General features: G+C 34.6%; 1 long non-coding RNA gene and 1 pseudogene across 4 annotated transcripts; one reads left to right on the top strand and one right to left on the bottom strand.

The window, feature by feature from the left end:
* Positions 1 to 374: 374 nt before the first annotated feature.
* On the top strand, positions 375 to 2,592 carry LOC103935973. 4 transcript variants are annotated; one of them, XR_001952164.2, is made up of 5 exons: positions 379 to 658; positions 1,083 to 1,199; positions 1,662 to 1,770; positions 2,101 to 2,294; positions 2,440 to 2,592. It is a non-coding gene; the product is annotated as an uncharacterized LOC103935973 (long non-coding RNA). The 4 variants fall into 4 exon arrangements; XR_007258782.1 differs by having other exon boundaries at positions 375 to 1,199; positions 2,028 to 2,294; XR_007258783.1 differs by having other exon boundaries at positions 377 to 1,199; positions 2,445 to 2,592.
* A 4,434-nt stretch (positions 2,593 to 7,026) lies between these two features.
* Positions 7,027 to 12,915, bottom strand: LOC125478081 (annotated as a pseudogene).
* Between the last annotated feature and the right edge of the window lie 4,757 nt (positions 12,916 to 17,672).

Genomic DNA, 17,672 nt, shown 5'->3' on the forward strand with positions numbered 1-17,672 from the left:
GTATAGAACAAATTTTACACACAAAAAATTGTATTTGTTTCCTCTTCTATAAGGGCACCAACTAATGTGCTCATTCTCTACAAAGTTGGCACAAATAATTTTCTCTCTCAACTTTTTCAAAACAATGGATTCAAATATATTTATTATATTACTTCAAAAGACACAATTAATTTTTTTTATTATTTTTTTCTAGGACTTATGACTCACACCTTACTTTCTCTCCCTCTCTTTAATCCACCGACACCCTTAACCAATCCACACCCCATTCTCTCTCTCTCTCTCTCTCTCTCTCTGTCTCCCTCCTTCCCTTAACCCACCCACCACACACTCTCTCTCCCCTCCTTAACCCACCCACACCCACTTCTCTCTTCCATCCGTACCCCATTCTCTCTCTCTCTCTCTGTCTCCCTCCTTCCCTTAACCCACCCACCACAGACTCTCTCTCCCCTCCTTAACCCACCCACACCCACTTCTCTCTTCCATCCGTTTCTCTCTTTACCAAATGGATTACTTTGGTCTCACACATATATATTAATCCTTAATCCTCAGTCTTCACTTCGTGAATTCGTCCCCTGAATCGCGATTCCACCCACAGTCCACACCACCTTGCCCGAATCGAGCTCTCAGTCTTAGTCCTCACTCCTCCTCACTCCACAAGGTAAGAATATCATGCAATAAACTCAACCAAAGTTCATGGATATTGTTTTATTTTGAATCTGGTTAGTGATTTTGAATATGGGTTATGAATCAGAGCTTTTGAAAACGGTCTCTGAATTAGGGATTTTGGATTAGGGTCTCTCTATACCTCTCTCTCTCTCTCTCTCACTCCTCTCATATCTGGGTTTTTCCTTTGTTTTTTTTTTCTTTGAAAAACACCAACACCACCCATGCATCATATTTGAGTTCGTGTTTTTTCGTTTCGAGTTTATATCTTATGAGATCTAACATGTATATTTTGTATCTCGCCTTGTTGCTTATGGATTTGAGTTTTGAAATTATTTTACATTTTTTTTTCATACTTGCCCGTTGCATGCAATTTTGGATATGAATATGATGGATTTTTGGTTATTTCATACTGTGAGGTTTCTCGGTGACTGGTTTGGTCGACCCGATCCAACTCATATTGGAGCAGTTTAGAGCCTTGTTCACTCTGTCTCTGCAACCTCAAAGGCCCTGGCCTTGTCACGCCCCCATTGCCGGTTCGTATTCTTTATTTGTATGGAAGAATTTCATATCTATTATTATATTTACGGAGCCATGTTGCTTAGAATTTTAGGATTTTGGATCTTCAATTTTTGGAAAAGCGTAAGTTTTTTTTTATTGATTTATTAGGAGTTGTCTTGATTCCACCCCTCCCCCAATAATTATTTATTCGTTTTTTTACTTTTCTTTTATGGTGTGGTAGCATTGAAAGAAGAGGATTTAGTAATTGGATCTAGGTAGAGATGAAATCAGAAGTGAAATACAAAAAAATGTATTCAAATGTGAAGTTCTTAAGGTGCTAATGTTTAATCATGTTAGTACAAGTTTCATCATGGAAAATGTAATATCGTTATACTGTCTATGCTAACTTAAACAAATATTTACCAGGTATGTGATTAAACTAAGCAACTCACTTTGACCATAAATAATATACATACTTATATATTTCTGTGATTCAGGTGAGTCAGGTGACCATGAGCTGAATGTATTATCTCCAACCCAAAAATTGCTTTTACAACCCGAAGTGAGGAATTTGAATCTTTGAGATGGCAGATCTGGAACTTGTAGGTATTGATTTTAATTAACTCTGTTTAGGTATAATTTTGGACTGATTGTGTTTTGAATTGACTATATTTGTGTTGGCTTCTGATGAATATAGTAGTCTATGTTAGCTGAGTGAGTCTTTTCTCACTGGCATCAAGCTAGAGATTATGTCGGTCTTCAACAGTTTTTTGCCATGGTCGCTGTTAATAGCATTAATTCCATTTGGTCAATTTCTATGGTTTGTTACAAAATGTACCCTGGTCTTTGTGTTTGAATACTAGAATCAAAATGAAGATGATAATATTTCTGCACCAAATCTGAACCTTGAGCAATTAGCCATGTAATCTTATGCAGAGTGTGATGAGTCTGAACAATGTAGTAATGTAGAGTCAGTTGTTATGGAGGGTGGACTTATTTTTGATGAGGAATATTTGTATACTTTCCTCATCCATTGTTGGTTGTTCTGGAGGGTGGAGTTGTTATATAAGAATCATCTTAAAGCAAGTGGTGGAAAGACCCTTGAAGCAAATAAGAGTCCTCCCACAAAGGTATTCCCTTCTTACCTTCTTTATCCCTTCATTTTCTTTGCTCCTGTAAAGTGTGTGGTTTTTCTTTTTCTTTGCATTTGTTATTCATGACTTCTGTGAGAGTCCATATACTGCATGTCATCTGATTAATTCGTTTATGGAGCAGCAAAGATTTGATGAGGTGCAAGGCCTGCTGGGAAGATGCATCTATCCAAAAATGTTTGCTTTCAAGTTTTTTTTTCTTCTTTGGGTATTAGAGAGAAAATATGTAACACAACAATATATGTTTGTGAGATTCATAAAGTGAAAGTTGGTTTCATGGTTGTAGGCATTCTTCATTTCGTGAAAATTTAAATTTTTGCATTTCCTCAATTTAGATTCAATTTGATTTTTTTTATTAATAATTCATGTTGGCACAATTACAATATAAGTGCCAACCATAGCTGGAAAGTTGATTTGAAAAGTTGTCAGACACGGGGCACCAAATGGGCCATATTTGTGCTGCGCCTCTCCTGCACAACCACCCCTATCTGCCCTTTTAGAAATGGTACGCCCATAGAGGGCACAGACATAGCGTAGATAGTAGCTGCACTGTTGCTATTGGTCTATGAGCACAATTGTCAGTGCTTTTTGGCCTCAAAGGGCACAGATAATTTATTGTGTGCAATGCTCATTTTTCTTGTAGTGAAACTAAACTGTTTATCTTTTACAACATCATTTATAGATGATCATTGCTAAAAATAATACAAATCCAAAACCACTAAAACACTCATTTGTAGTGAAGAAAATAGACTAATACAATTTTACAACGAAACCCTAAACTCTTAATCCAACGACAAATTTGAGTAATTTTTAATAAATATGATCTTTGAAAGAAGGTCGTTAATCCAACTCAAAGTCTCAAAGACAAATATTTACACGTGTATATGACCTAGATCCGATTGTCATGCTAATTAATTTAGTCAAAGTACGCTCCAATTATTGTGACACCCACACCTATTTTCTTCGTACCTTAATTAGTAACTCAAGTGTATGCTTGATTAGAGCAAATTAAATAATGTATAGTTTGGACTAAGTGACTAGACTTACGCATATAAACGGCTATTTGTAGGATATTACTAATCAGACATGCTGCTGACATATCACGGATGTTCAATCGACTACAATGTAAGAATATCAAAGTTAGTGATCCAAGTGAAGAGGAAACAATGGTTAAGATCATGTCACATGTCAATGGACAAAGAGGGTTGTTATATAAAGATTGTTGGAATTGTAGGTTGTTAGAAGTATGGTTTGCTAAAATAAGGAGGTTACACATTGTATTAGCTTAACAAGTAAGCTTTGTAATAAAGTAGTATATAAGACACTTTTTAATTGTTACTTGGTAATCAAGAAAGATCAATTCACAAAGCTATCAAGCTCTCTCTCTCTCTCTAAAATCTTCTTCTGCATTTCTTACATGGTATCAAAGCCAAGATATGATATGGCGCTTTCGCATTCCTCTTGAATTCTTCTCTCTTCTCAATCCTCTAGTTTGTACAACTTCTGAGATACAATTGGGCAAATCCCATCATCCAATACACAAGAAAACTGGAGTTCCCGGTCATGCAGATCAACTGTTCGATTACAAGCATCAGTGAAGAAATTTCTTGTTCTCTGCAACAATGGTTACAGTAGTATAGCTACAGATTGTTCAATTGCCAATCACTAACCTCATTCCAACAGTATCAACATCCATTACAGTGAAAATGGATGACACCAACTACCTCATAAGGAGTTTTCAGATCACATTGCTTCTTGAAGGACATGGAATTCTGGATTTAGTGGATGGCACTAAGAAATGTCCAACAAGATTTGTCAAAGATTCAACTGTTGAAGGGGTTGAAACAGATGCCTACCAAGTTTGAAAAATGCACGATCGTGCAATCATGCAACTCATTACTGCAACTCTGTCATCCACAGCAGTGAGTTGCATCATTGGCAACACTAGTTCTAATGAAATGTGGATGAATCTTAAGGAAATATTCTCTCCTATGACAAAATTTAACCAGTATCTTTCAATTGAAGACTGAGCTTCAAAACATCAAGAAAAGTTCTGATTCTGTTTCTGAGTACTTGCAAAAGATTAAAGATGCAAGAGATCATCTTGTAGCAGCTGAGGTTGTCTTTGAAGATGATGATATCATCATTATTGCTTTCAAGGAACTCACTACAGAATACAACACTTTTCGATGTGTTATCAAAGGAAGGAAAAATGGTATCTCTATCAAGGATTTTCGATCTCAGTTGCTTGCTGAAGAAGCAAATATCAACCAATCTTTGGAGTTAAATTTGTCTTTTGGAACAGTAATGATGGCAGCTAATCAGACTTCAAAAAGAAAAGCCTTGGTTCTTGATTCTAACTCTATAGATTCAAGTAACTATGGTTCATCTTCTGGGAGTAGATCAAATCAACACAACAGCTCAAACAGTCAAAGCTACTCTTCTGGGAATCAACATAGCTATAACAATGGGAATTACAATGGTGGTTACAATGGAGGATATAGAGGCAATAACTATAAGGGCAAAGGCAAAAGCAAATTCAATTATAATTCTGGGTCAAGGTTTCATACACCAAACAATAACCCTGGAATTCTTGGGGCTCCAAAACCATATCAATCTACCTATCTTGCTCATCCTTCAGAAATCCCAACATGTCAGCTTTGCAGTAAAAAAAGGTCATATTGCAGCTAACTGTTTTCAAAGGCATACATATTCTTCAAGCAGCTCATCATCACCTGTTCAATGCCAAATTTGCTGGAAATTTGGGCATATAGCTATTCAATGCTATCACAGAGGGAATTTTGCATATCATGGAAGGCCTTATGCACCTTCACTCATCACCATTCAGCTCCACTAGATTAATTTTGGATTGCTAATACTAGCGCAACCTCTCACATGACAACTGAGCTTGCCAATCTTGAGTTACCTACTCAGTATCAAGGCGCAGACACCATAACCATTGCTAGTGGTGTAGGTTTGGCCGTTACAAATATTGGTTCTTCAAATGGGCTTCAAATAAAATAACACTTTTTTGAAAAGAGCCTTTAGATAATTTATATATATATATATATATATATATATATATAAAAGAGAAGCCTAAAAATAATAAATTATTGCATACATTCTTATTGTATGACAAGTGAGTCGATACTTTTTTTTTTTTTTAAAGAAGAAGTGGCGTGGTATTTCATTGATAAAGTCAAAAAGGCTAATCAGCACATAAGCAAATTATAAATAACATTTTGGGTTGCTCAAACCAAGTACAATCAATTTCGGAATGAATGGCAAAACGAGCGAGACGGTGGGTGTGTATGTCTCCACAGTGGACAACCTCGTTCGCTAGCTTAAAAGAAACCCAAGAAGGGAAATTTCCTTAAAATAACTAATTTAGATTATAGAAAGAAAAGAAAACTCTTACTGGAATCTCCTCCCAAACCCATAAATCTAACAGGGAGGAGGGGCATGTGGTTCATGTCTACATGCGACACCTAGCAGAGTCCCAGTTAACTTTAGTTCTGTTCAATACGATAGTGGTTTAAGGATGAGTAATTTCTACTTTACTACCATAACCACTGTTTATATATTATAATCAGAAATTGTGCACTTGTTGTACTGTAATGCTACAATCCTTAACTATGGAATCTTGTGGTCAAATCAACATTAACTTTTAGGTGTATATATTTATATGATTATAAATTTAAAATATAACATATACGTTATTTAGTAATAGGGTGATTTTCACTTTCTTATCCTTATTAATAATATAGTACATGAATTAATAATATTATTTAAGCAATCACCAGAATTCTAGTATAATTAGCAATATATTGTCCTAGAAAAAGAATATGAGAAATTTTATTTGAACTCATATAACTTCTTTTTACACTGAGCTTACTCATTATATTCATATTACTTTTAATTAAGTTATCAATACCTCTTTAAAACTAAATTTACTACCTAAACTACCCTCATAAACCCAATTCAATATATAAATTTATCTTTACACCTATTTAGAAAATAAAAACCCAAGATTAGTGTTCTGCAACTCATTCAAGGCATAAAGAGAGCAGTTCCTCTCACATTTTTGTCTCGTGCTTAAGCATTCTTTTGCTAATTTTGCTTAATCCCATATATGCTTTAATTAATACTTCATCTGCTGAGTTTGCTTAACCACATATAGATGATTAAAAAATTAAAAAAATTAAATCCCATCTATGTTCCGGCTAGTTATTATGCTTTGGAAAAGACGCTGATTTTGATCCGAAACCTTAAACAAAATTTAAATCAAACAAAAGAAACTTGCATCAATCGATTCATACTTTAGTTGTAGGATTCAAAATTTCAAAATCATCATCCATCGGTCAAAAAGAGCTTGGTTTTTTTTTTTTTTCTATGAAAGCGTCTTAGGATTTTAGCTAGATTAACATAGGATAAATATTGCATGATTTTAGTATTTGATTATTGAGTGTGAGTTTATTGATAAATTTTAGTTTTATTGTTAATCAATAGGATAAAAAAACAATTCACACCTTAAGTTTGAGTTGAGTGTAAAGAGATTTTATATGGAGTCAAATAAACTTTTCCAAAGAAGACATAAGTAAGAGTAGACCATGAAAAGAAGGAAAAAAGACTTGTAGACAAAATATACAGCATGAACGACCAATTGCTGCTTTACCAGACAATATTGAAGGAATGCATTAGTAATGCAGGATTGCATATAAATATAAATATATATACATACATATATATCTCTATATTACAGTTGCACTCTATCTTGTGAAGGAGCTCGTAATTGTAATTAACTCTATACGACATGATAGTTTTCTAGTATAATTACTAGCTTTATTTATCTATTTGATGTAGCTAGTAATTAATCACCTTACTAAGCTTTTCTCAAGGATGTACTGTAATCAATCTTCGTATCCACTTTTTTTTTTCCCTAAATTTCATAAGTCATGCCCACTTTCAACATGCGCTTGTGAGGAATATTAAACACTTGATCAGTCTGCCTCAAATTTCTCTTCAAGAAATTGTAAGCATAATCAATCAAAAGTCTGCTCACTATACCAGCTCCTTCGGCAGCCGTCACTTCATTTTCCCCAATCAAATGAACAACTCCCTGCCTCCATGCTTTGTCTATTGCCTCAATCTCTCTGTCCAACAAATCTTGTTGCTTATCTTGATCATCAACTTGCCGCTTTGAATCCTCCTTTCCATTCTCTCCACTGTTCACCAAAGTCCAGTCTTGGACTTCTTCCTTGATCCCAAACTTGATCTCCTCATCAGTACTGTGCATATTATTTCTTTGAGATATCCAAAAACTGTCCTTTATGAACTCTTTCATCTTTTCCACCAACAATCCTTCGAAGGGTTCATTCTCATTGCGAACATCCGTGTACCCGTATCTTGCAACACATCGGAACACATTCAGATCCTTAGGCTCCACTCTCCGAAAAAGAAAGCGCTCTTCTAGCGGAACCTTGCTTATAGGCAATGATTTGATCGAGACAAAAACAAGGACGGAGTGCAATGCAGGAACATTCGCAGCGTAATGATTGAAGATTGGCGGGATGCCTTGAACGAGTTCGGAATAGAAGATGGCAAGGCCAGGCATGCGGCAAAAATTTCCGTCAATGACGGTTTTCTTGAGCTGTTCGGGAGAAATTTTGTGATCAAGCTTGTAATAGTACTTTTTTCGATGCACATCATTCCACACAAACATTACAAACATCAACACTGCGGCAAACGCGAGGGGAAGATATCCGCCCTGGTCAAATTTGTACAGCATTGAACTTAGACACAGAAACTCTACACTTCCAATGACAAGAACATATGAGATGATGAGGAATATGTTGGTCTTCCATATCATGATCATGATTAGCACTAGGAAGGATGATGTAAGCGTCATTACAAACACCACTGCTATGCCTGCATATATATCCTTAAGGTAATTAGATAAAGTCATTCATTAGTTTCATGGACACAGAAAAATTTTCCTGTCAGACTGTAAATATGGACCATATAATTAATTTGACACTCTTTCGTAAATGTGAGACGATGACTTAGGTTCAGATCGATTATGGACCTAAGCATTTGTTTGAAGATATAAATTTGTTGAGAGAACATTACCATATGCATTGCCGATCCTTTCAAGGGTTCGAAACCCTAAGGTGACTCCAACACAAGCCAACATGAGAAGGTAGTTCACTTCCGGAATGTAAACTTGTCCGGCATACTTGGTCGATGTGTGCACGATTTTCACACAAGGGAAACACCCTAATGATAGTGATTGTTGGATTATAGAGAAAGTCCCTGAAATCATAGCTTGACTAGATATGATCGATGACAGTACGCTCACTACAAACATAGGCCAATACAAAGGTTCTGCATGCATGATCAGCAGAATTAGTAAAAAACCAATACGCATGAGTAGAAAATTAACATCATATCCACTAGGATATTCTGCAGATTTGATATTTAGCTTGTAAAAGATTATTATAATATTATATACTTACTTGGTAGCGACTTGAAGAAGGTATCTGCAACAAGAAGATGGTTCTTGCGAAGAAAAGAAGCTTGTCCAGCGTATGTCAATACGAGAGCTGGATAAGTAATTGCGCACATACTTAGTTGAATGGACCGTACTGTGAAGTGTCCCACGTCAGCAAATAAAGCTTCAGTTCCTGCAATTTGTGAAAGTCATTAACACTTCATTGAGAAATATTTCAGTGTGTAAATAGTGATTTTGAAGAATTTGAATGAGTTACAAACTCATGGAGTTTTAATTGACTTTCCAGAGTTTTTATGTGAATTTTGTGTGGATTCTCTCAAAATCTGAGGGGAGAGAGCCTTGGTTTTTTAAAACCTAACGTACAGTGATACACTGAAATTTCTCTCAATTTATCAAAACATTTTAAATTTTTTTTTTTTTTTTAGAGAAATGCTAAGAAAACTCTATCAAAAGTGCTGGGACTCTCCATGAACTCTCCATCACCTCCTATTTTTGGTTTAACTCTCGTACCAACATTATAAAACATTGTGCAAAAAACATGAGGTAAGGAAGAGTCCATTGAGAGTCCCACTTTGAAAGAGTCTCCTTCGCATTGTTTTTTAAATGAAATCATAGGATTGTATATACTTTGACCTATAATTTCTTTAAAATCTTGCTTGAGTACACTCTCATTTTTATGAATTTGTGTAAACTCTTTAAAAATATTGATTGGATTCTACAATAAATTCATTTAAAATACCAAAAAACACCACCAAAATTTTTAATGAAGTAAATTGGAAACCTGTTATGGCTAAGACAATGCCACCAATAGAAATCCAAGCATCATGTTTGTTCCTTCTGAAGTAATCTACTATGTATTTTGGGTTTAGAGCCTTGACCACCGTCGGATCAAACTTGATGAAGTTGTAGACGCCAATTCCAGCAACCATGATGAACCAAATGCAAATAATTGGTGCAAAACTGTAGCCTATTTTATCAGTTCCAAATCTTTGAACCATGAATAGGCCAATCAAGATGGCTACTGATATCCAAACAATCCGGTCTGTACACACAATATAAATTAAAATTAATCAAATTATCTTTTCACTATCCATTTTATGTACCACCACAAATAATATGTGTATCAAATTATCACTACCATCCGTCATGGCAGATGTAGCTTGTTTGATTCCTACCACAGCCGACAGAACTGCCACCAAAGTGGAACAAAACAATTGTTATATGTTCAAGTCAAAAGACATTAAGCACATAATGATCATGCGAGATTAACAGTTAGTTAGTGACACTAATGAGCATGCAAGTAAAGAGATTTTTGACAAAACTACAAAGATGGTCTCAACATCGATACTATTTATGACTTGATCATTTATTCAAAGAGATTTTATACAAAAATACATAAAACTAGTAGTGAAACTTTTGAATATAAAAATAATTTAACTAAGATACGCTTCAAGAATTCAAGCATATAATCATAAATATATTCGCATCTCTTTATGAAAATCATCACGCAACCATGTCAAATGACGAAAAATATAGATATATACATCTTTTCTTCTTTGTATTTAAAGATCTGACAAACCTGAGAGGGAAGGAGTGAGGATACCATCGCCAATGACCATGGAAGTACCAAGCATGGTGGCGAATAATAGAAAGACTTTAGCGACTGGGCTGTTCTCTAATAAAGATTTAAGCCTTGATGCCCTCTTTACACTTTTGGTAGGGAACTCGGGCTCAAAATTTGAAACATCTACGATCCTCTGGTTGTTGACTCGGAGTCAGACCAATCTTGGCATATCGACACAGCAAAGAGTATAGTGCGAACGTCCCTCCTGCAAAAATTAAAATTATGTATGTCAAGCGTTATATTTGCTGTAGTGATCAATTTTTTTTATCTAAAGTTTTTTTTGTTAAATTAGATATTAGATAAGTCACTGACGAGGTTTGAACTCACGTCATCATTAAAAAGACAAAATTAGGGATTTTAAAGTGGAAGAATTTTTAAGGGATTTTTTCTTTCTTTTTCATAGTTTAATGTCCCCTTTTTATATTTATTTGTTTCCTATGACAAGTTGGGAACATTAAGTGCAAGAATATATAGTTAAATACGAAGGATTTAGTAAGTGTATTGTTTTGTTTGTAATTATACAGATCTAGGAGAAGGTATGGAATCTTACCTTCGCCATTATCGGTGGCCCGTAAGACGATAAAAGTGTACTTAATCAGAGGGATTAAGGTGAGAATGTAAAAGAGCAAGGAAAGAACACCCAAAATGTCATCGTCATGGTTGATGCCTTTGTTGAAGATGCTCGCATACATATAGAGAGGTGATGTACCGAGGTCCCCAAAAACTACCCCAATGCTCTGAAATGCCAGGTGCATTGTCACCAGCCAGTCCTCATCCTACAAAAGGTCCAATAGTCATCAGTATATGATTTATGCTCAATTAGGTTTTTATTTTAAAAGTTAGCCTCAATTCCACGTCACAATTTGTTTTTTTTAATACGATCATCTATTTATATTAAGAGCTGAGAAATTTGAGTTAAATCACACAATAGATCAATTGTAATATTTTAGTGTTGAACTCTTTTTTACAAGAATCGAACTTAAAACCTACTACTTAAGAGTGATAAAGCCAAATAATGTGTAGATATAACTGTAAACATAAAAGGAAAAAGTTTGAAATCAATGTTCAGCAACAGAGAATGAACACTTTCGAAGGCATTTTATCTATAAATTAGATATTCCTAATTAGCATGAGCCCTATGTGAGATCCTAATAGGAGACCAAACAGGGACATGGGATTAGATGACAATCTACATCTTCAATTGCTCTATCTCATATAAAGTGAAAAGAAATATCACTAAATTGTAGTATTAGTAAACAACTTCAATGTTTATTAGTTAAGAAATTATTAGTTAGTATCCGACACGTCATCTTTTCAATCAAAATTCACCACACACCTTTTAATTTAAAAAATATAAATATTTTAGACTAGCTTTCCATGTTTATCCTTTGAAATAAATTTGCCAATTTTATCGTATTAATTACATGGAATTATTGTCATTTAGTATTACAGTTTGATTGTATTTCTCCTTATTTATAAATGGTATATATGAGGTTTAACTTTGTAGATGATGAATTTGATACCAAGTTATTATGACAAACTCATTGTGTGTTTAGCCAATCTCTCACATTTTTTTTTTTTTGAAAAATACCTCTCACTTAAAGTGAAGAATAATACAACTAGAACGTTGTAAATAGTATCAATGTATTTAAAATATATATAAAAGCGTTAAAGCAAGGACTAATTGTAAAATAATATCATTCTTTTCCTTTTTGTATCGACTAAGCAATAAAAACAAACACATTTTCTTTTGCTTAAAAAAAAAAAAAAAAAAAACTATTTTGTTTTCTTTCTTTTCTGTTCAACAACTGTTCGTCAATTTTTTTGGTTGAAAACAACCTATCGTCGATGAGAATTGCAGTCGAACCTTTTGAAATAATATGGAAATTGGTACCACTGAACCAAATGACTTTGAAAAGTAATATTTAATACACAAAAATATCAGTAAAATTAATCTCTTGTAATATATAGTACTATTAAATAACATATGATAAAATGGAGACCTTGGACGCATGGCCATGGGGAACTGTTAAGCTGCGTGACTCAAGGTCCAAGGAGTCGTCTCTTGGCAACCTTTCCCATGAAAGTTTCTTCCCTTCGAGTTGATCCTCATCATGATCAGGATGATCAGAAACTTCCTGATGATCTTGGCTTACTGGATCTGTGGAGTTTTCCACTATATCAGGCATTTGTATAAGACCTCGATAGCCACTCAAATTAATTTCTAGAGAGAAAGAGAGCTGTAGGTAGGTTTCCTCTTAAAGCAAGTATGAGGGTGTGTTCTCCTGGATGTGAGGATAGAAGGTGATATTTAAAGGCAAATTAAGGAAGAGGCCACAACTCATACGGAGTACGTACTCCCATATACTCAAATAATACTCATTTACATTGACTGATTGATCGTATAGATATATGCATAATTTTTTTTTTTTGAATAAATTTTTTGTAGAGACGAATTATGCGAGATTAGCTCTTCATCAACAGTCATGTGCAAAGCACCAACCCTCTCCAAAGGAGAAAGGACCGTTGCACCCAAAAACCCCCCACCCGTCCCCCCTCTACTGGATTTTATTAATAATATGAAGTAAAAAAAAAGTAAAACAAGTGGGGAGACTAAGCCAATACACGCTAAAAACAATTAACGAAAATGATATGGTCTAGTTTACGACTTCTTCAGCTTTAGCCACCTGAAATTGATTTCCCATAATTCCGTTGCTCATATTTCATTGCCAAAATCCATTTCCACAGCAACAATTTGCTCCTTGTGACTTTGAACGGAAGAATGGAAGCTCGACACAGTCTCTTCTATAAGACTAATCAACAAAATCAGGGTACCAAGTCCCACCACGTAAAACTTCTATTCATTGCACCAAAATTATCAAAAGCATCTGCCAAACAATTCCCTTCCTGAAAATATGCGAAAAAATGCAAGTGCAAGCGAGCAATATGCCATAAACAATTTGCCCAAGAAACTTTAAGAAACCATGGAATATCCATGGAGTGAGTTGATAGTAGGCTAATGACATGCATAGAATCTATCTCTAACCAAATGTTATGCCATTCTTTATCCTATGCAATATAACAGAACAATAGCTAGTTAGGATGGGAGGTTTTTCGTTGTACCAATAAACACTATTATGCAGTGTTATAATTTTATTTAAATTATAATACATGTATTTAATTTTTGTTAAATACCTTAAAAGTAAGACCTATGAAACATAAACATTGCAAGTATCCAAAATACAAGACATATGAAACATAAACGTTGCAAGTATCCAAACTACACATATTTCTCGACTAGGACATATGAGATTGAAGATGTAGATGGGAGTCGGTATAAAAAATTACCTTGGCCTTTTTCTATATTATTCACGAATCACAACTTCTAATTTTAGAAGCTAAGCATTAATGAACGGTTCAAATTATAATATTGTATGGTTCAATGATGCCATGTAAAGAAAATTAACTTTTTACATGTAAAGAAGCCAAACAGTCTACCCATGATTGCACAAATATGATTAAGGAAAAACTATAGGATAATAAGCATGAAAACCAGAATTGGTGGATTGTATATCTAATTAAGCTTAATTTTCAGCTAATAAGAACTGTATTAATACTGATCACAGTTAATTTGTTGCTGTGCTTAGTTATAATCGGATAGCTGGCTAGCTTAGAGCAAAAGTCAGAGAGTTTTCTAGTGGAAATGTCCACGTGATCGTCGTCACGTGTGACATGAGTAGGATTTAGGCTTTAAGCTTTTGGAAGTAATCAGAGGAAGGCTTATAATATAAATCCTCAATTTAGACACTAAAAAAATGAAAAGATTATTATTCATTTTAGAGAGTTTTAACGAAAAACCCACCGTACTGTTCACTTTAACGAAAAATTATATTTTTACACTAAAAAGTCAATCCTGGTACTATTCACTTTACCTTTTATTTTGTTCTTATCGTTAAAACTTAAAGTTTTCTAAGTCATTTTCATTTATTTTCATTTCATTTTATAGTCGTTGATCTAAATAGAAAAGACAAAATAAATTCAAAAAACTATCATAACCGCTGATCTTCCATTAAACAAAAAAAATAAAAATAAATAAATAAAAATAGCGAGACCCATCCCATCGAAAGCTGCACAACATTCTGAGTCCCCATTCAAGTGCTTGGGACTTCACCCAACTCAAAATAGGCATGGAGCCACCCCATTTGTGAGTCCTGCTGTCCTCAATTTTGAGGAAATATATAGGGTCTCCGGCCAGTCCTTTTACTATGGGGACTGGAGTTTCAGCCCCTTATAAGTAACAAAATCTCTAAATTTATGTGCATACAGTGGTAAAAGGGTGATACGGACTTTATTTAGGGTCTCTGGAGATGGTTAGCCGTTGGCATTGTCAAAATTCCATTGCGTGCTGTTAGCTGCTGAGGGCCAATCAGCAGGCGCTACTTACAACTTTGGTAATAAAAGAAAATTGTGGCTACTGCTACTGCTAACAACCCTTATGGCTTTTATGCCAACTTCCAACTAATTAGATCCATGTTCATTGTCCTACAATGTTCACCAATAACTTGAGAGAAGAAGATCACTGGATCTTCCAAAATGTAGCTGGAATTGACGATGTCATGAGAGCAATTATGCAGTTAACTTTCCAGGTTTGGTAACAATAATTGATAGTATTCTAACACCGCCTGCTCTTATTGGATATCAGTAGTTAGAATTTTCCGTCAGATTTATGTTTATATATTAATATACATAGGCATGGGCGGATCCATATGGGGACACAGGAGGTCCCGGGACCCTTCGGAAGTTCGAAGAAACACTTGCAATCGACCTTCGGGACCCTCTAACAATTTGGGCAGGTGCAGCGGAGATGCTTATTGCCTCCATGGATGTGCATGCAACAGTGCTTATACCGAAGAAGAAGAGGTTTCTAATTTTCGTTGTAATCCTTCAAATTGTCGCAACCTCCCAACTTTAAACTCAAGTTACCCCATCCCTTAGCACCATTTGCTGTTCCATCACCTCTAGCTGCCTAATTTTATTTCTTCCAAATTCATTTAAGTTTTTTAATCTTAGAGTCTCAACTCTCAATTGTAATATATATGTTACATTAACAAATTTCATCTTTGTAGATTCATTACGGTTATCCACCCCTTCTAGGGGCCTGGAAGACTCACGGAGGCATTTCAGCTTTCTCCTGGCCACAGTCAAGCAGACTGACCAGTTTGAAGCCTCGAACCCGGGACCTCCCTGTTTTTTGTATTTTGAGAGCCGAAATCCGCACCCTTACCACTGGACCACTTGATGTGGTTGATTAATTTTGATTATTCAATGAACCAAATTCAATAAAAAAATAGTGATATAGTGATATGGAACCAAACTAGTTTTTTTTTTTTTTTTTTTTTTGGAACTTTTATCTTGGGACCCCGCGATCTTGAAATCCTGGATCCGTCACTGTACATAGGGGAGGATCTTTGACACTGTTTTTTACACAATTTTTTATCTCCATCTATCTTTTAGAATATTATTTATACATCATCCTTACAAAAAAATTTAAACAAACCCAAAATTATTAAAACATTCATTTGTAATGAAGAAAATGAACGATTACGATTCTACAATGAAATCTCAAAGCCTTAATTGAACGGTCAATGGTTTCAAAAATTTGGGTGATTTTAGGTAGACATGATCTTTGAGAGAAGATATAAAAGATAAATGGTTCGGATCGTTGAAATATATTACAAAGTGGGCCCCATAAAATTTGTGTCAACAATTGTATAAAAAAAAGTAGCAACACGGATATGTCGTCATATATATATATATATATATAGCCCCATACATACGTACGTATGTATATGTGTGTACAATCCTACTCTGCTAAGGTTCTTATTTAGAAGACCTGTGCAAACCAAATGCATATTAGTGTTTGTTAAACATTTTAGGCCTTTGGATGAAAGCTAATATAATCTTGTGGATAATACGCATTTGATCCTCATAGGTCCTCAAAAACATCCCATGCTCTACACAAAAGGGGTCGGGAGTGGATTAAGTCTCACAATGGGCTAACAATAATGTGATTCAAATTACCTTTGACGAGAGTTGAATTTAAGACCTCTCACTTATAAGTGAAAAGAAATATAACTAGACTGTAACACTAGAAGATAACACTGCATGCTCTTATTGGATATTAGAAAATTCGATTAGGTTGAAAATAACTAAGGGCCCAATTTAGAATATTCCAACTCCAAGACAAACTTTGTACGTGTTTTCTGTTTGCCATCGAAAACTAGTCACCAAATGCTACAAAAATGTTGTGTGGATCGATAATCTTGCCACCGTATGAGTTAGGTTAGATTAGGTATATGCATGATGTGGGAGGACATTAAGATTTTGGATTATGCGATCGGAGCTTCCTCATCTAAAGGGCTGAAATATTTTGTAAACATGGTGCTGATAGAGAACAAGAGTTATTTAGTTTAGGTAGGAGTATCCGGTAGGGCTACCAAGGTCGGTTCTGGGATTTTTGAAGCCCGGATGACCCAAAAGAATGTATTCTATCTTCATATGAGAAAAATTATTTGTTTCACGTATTAGACTTCGATAAAAATATACTTAGAAAAACACTTCAAACTTAATAATCTAGAAATACGGAAAATTAATTTATTTTGTATTGAGAGAAGGGGAACAAAAAAACTCTGGGCTTACAAGTAGATAGATGATGAATTTGTTTCCCTTCAATCTAAACTTTTTAAGTGTTTTTAAATTACCCGTGAGTGTTTTTTCTTATTTACTAATCTTGTCAATATGAGACTAAACAAATAATCATATTTTCAAGTCTTTAATTGGTATGTATAAACAACGAATGAGTACTAAATTAAACCTAGTATTGGTAAAGACATTCATACATATTTCTTGAAGGCTAATGCTAGGGATACCAAATTTTGAAAAGAGTGTGATGTGATGATTGATAATTGAATTATTATTTATATGTTGATTAACATATTTATTTTCTATTGATGACACGTCACCCCGTTCCTCTTAACTTAGAATAGTAAATATTGTTTGTAATACATACATACATACATACATACATATATACATACATACATATATATATATTTATATTAAATAATGTGTACATGTACCATGATGTCGGTGTTAAAGTTAAAAAGACGGACCAATGATTCAATATTGATATTGTCTTCAATCACCCACTCATTCAACAAAA

This window comes from the organism of the source record quoted next, unplaced genomic scaffold (assembly GCF_019419815.1).
Source record: "Pyrus x bretschneideri cultivar Hongxiangsu unplaced genomic scaffold, Pyrus_bretschneideri_v1 Contig23, whole genome shotgun sequence".
Taxonomy (NCBI): domain Eukaryota; kingdom Viridiplantae; phylum Streptophyta; class Magnoliopsida; order Rosales; family Rosaceae; genus Pyrus; species Pyrus x bretschneideri.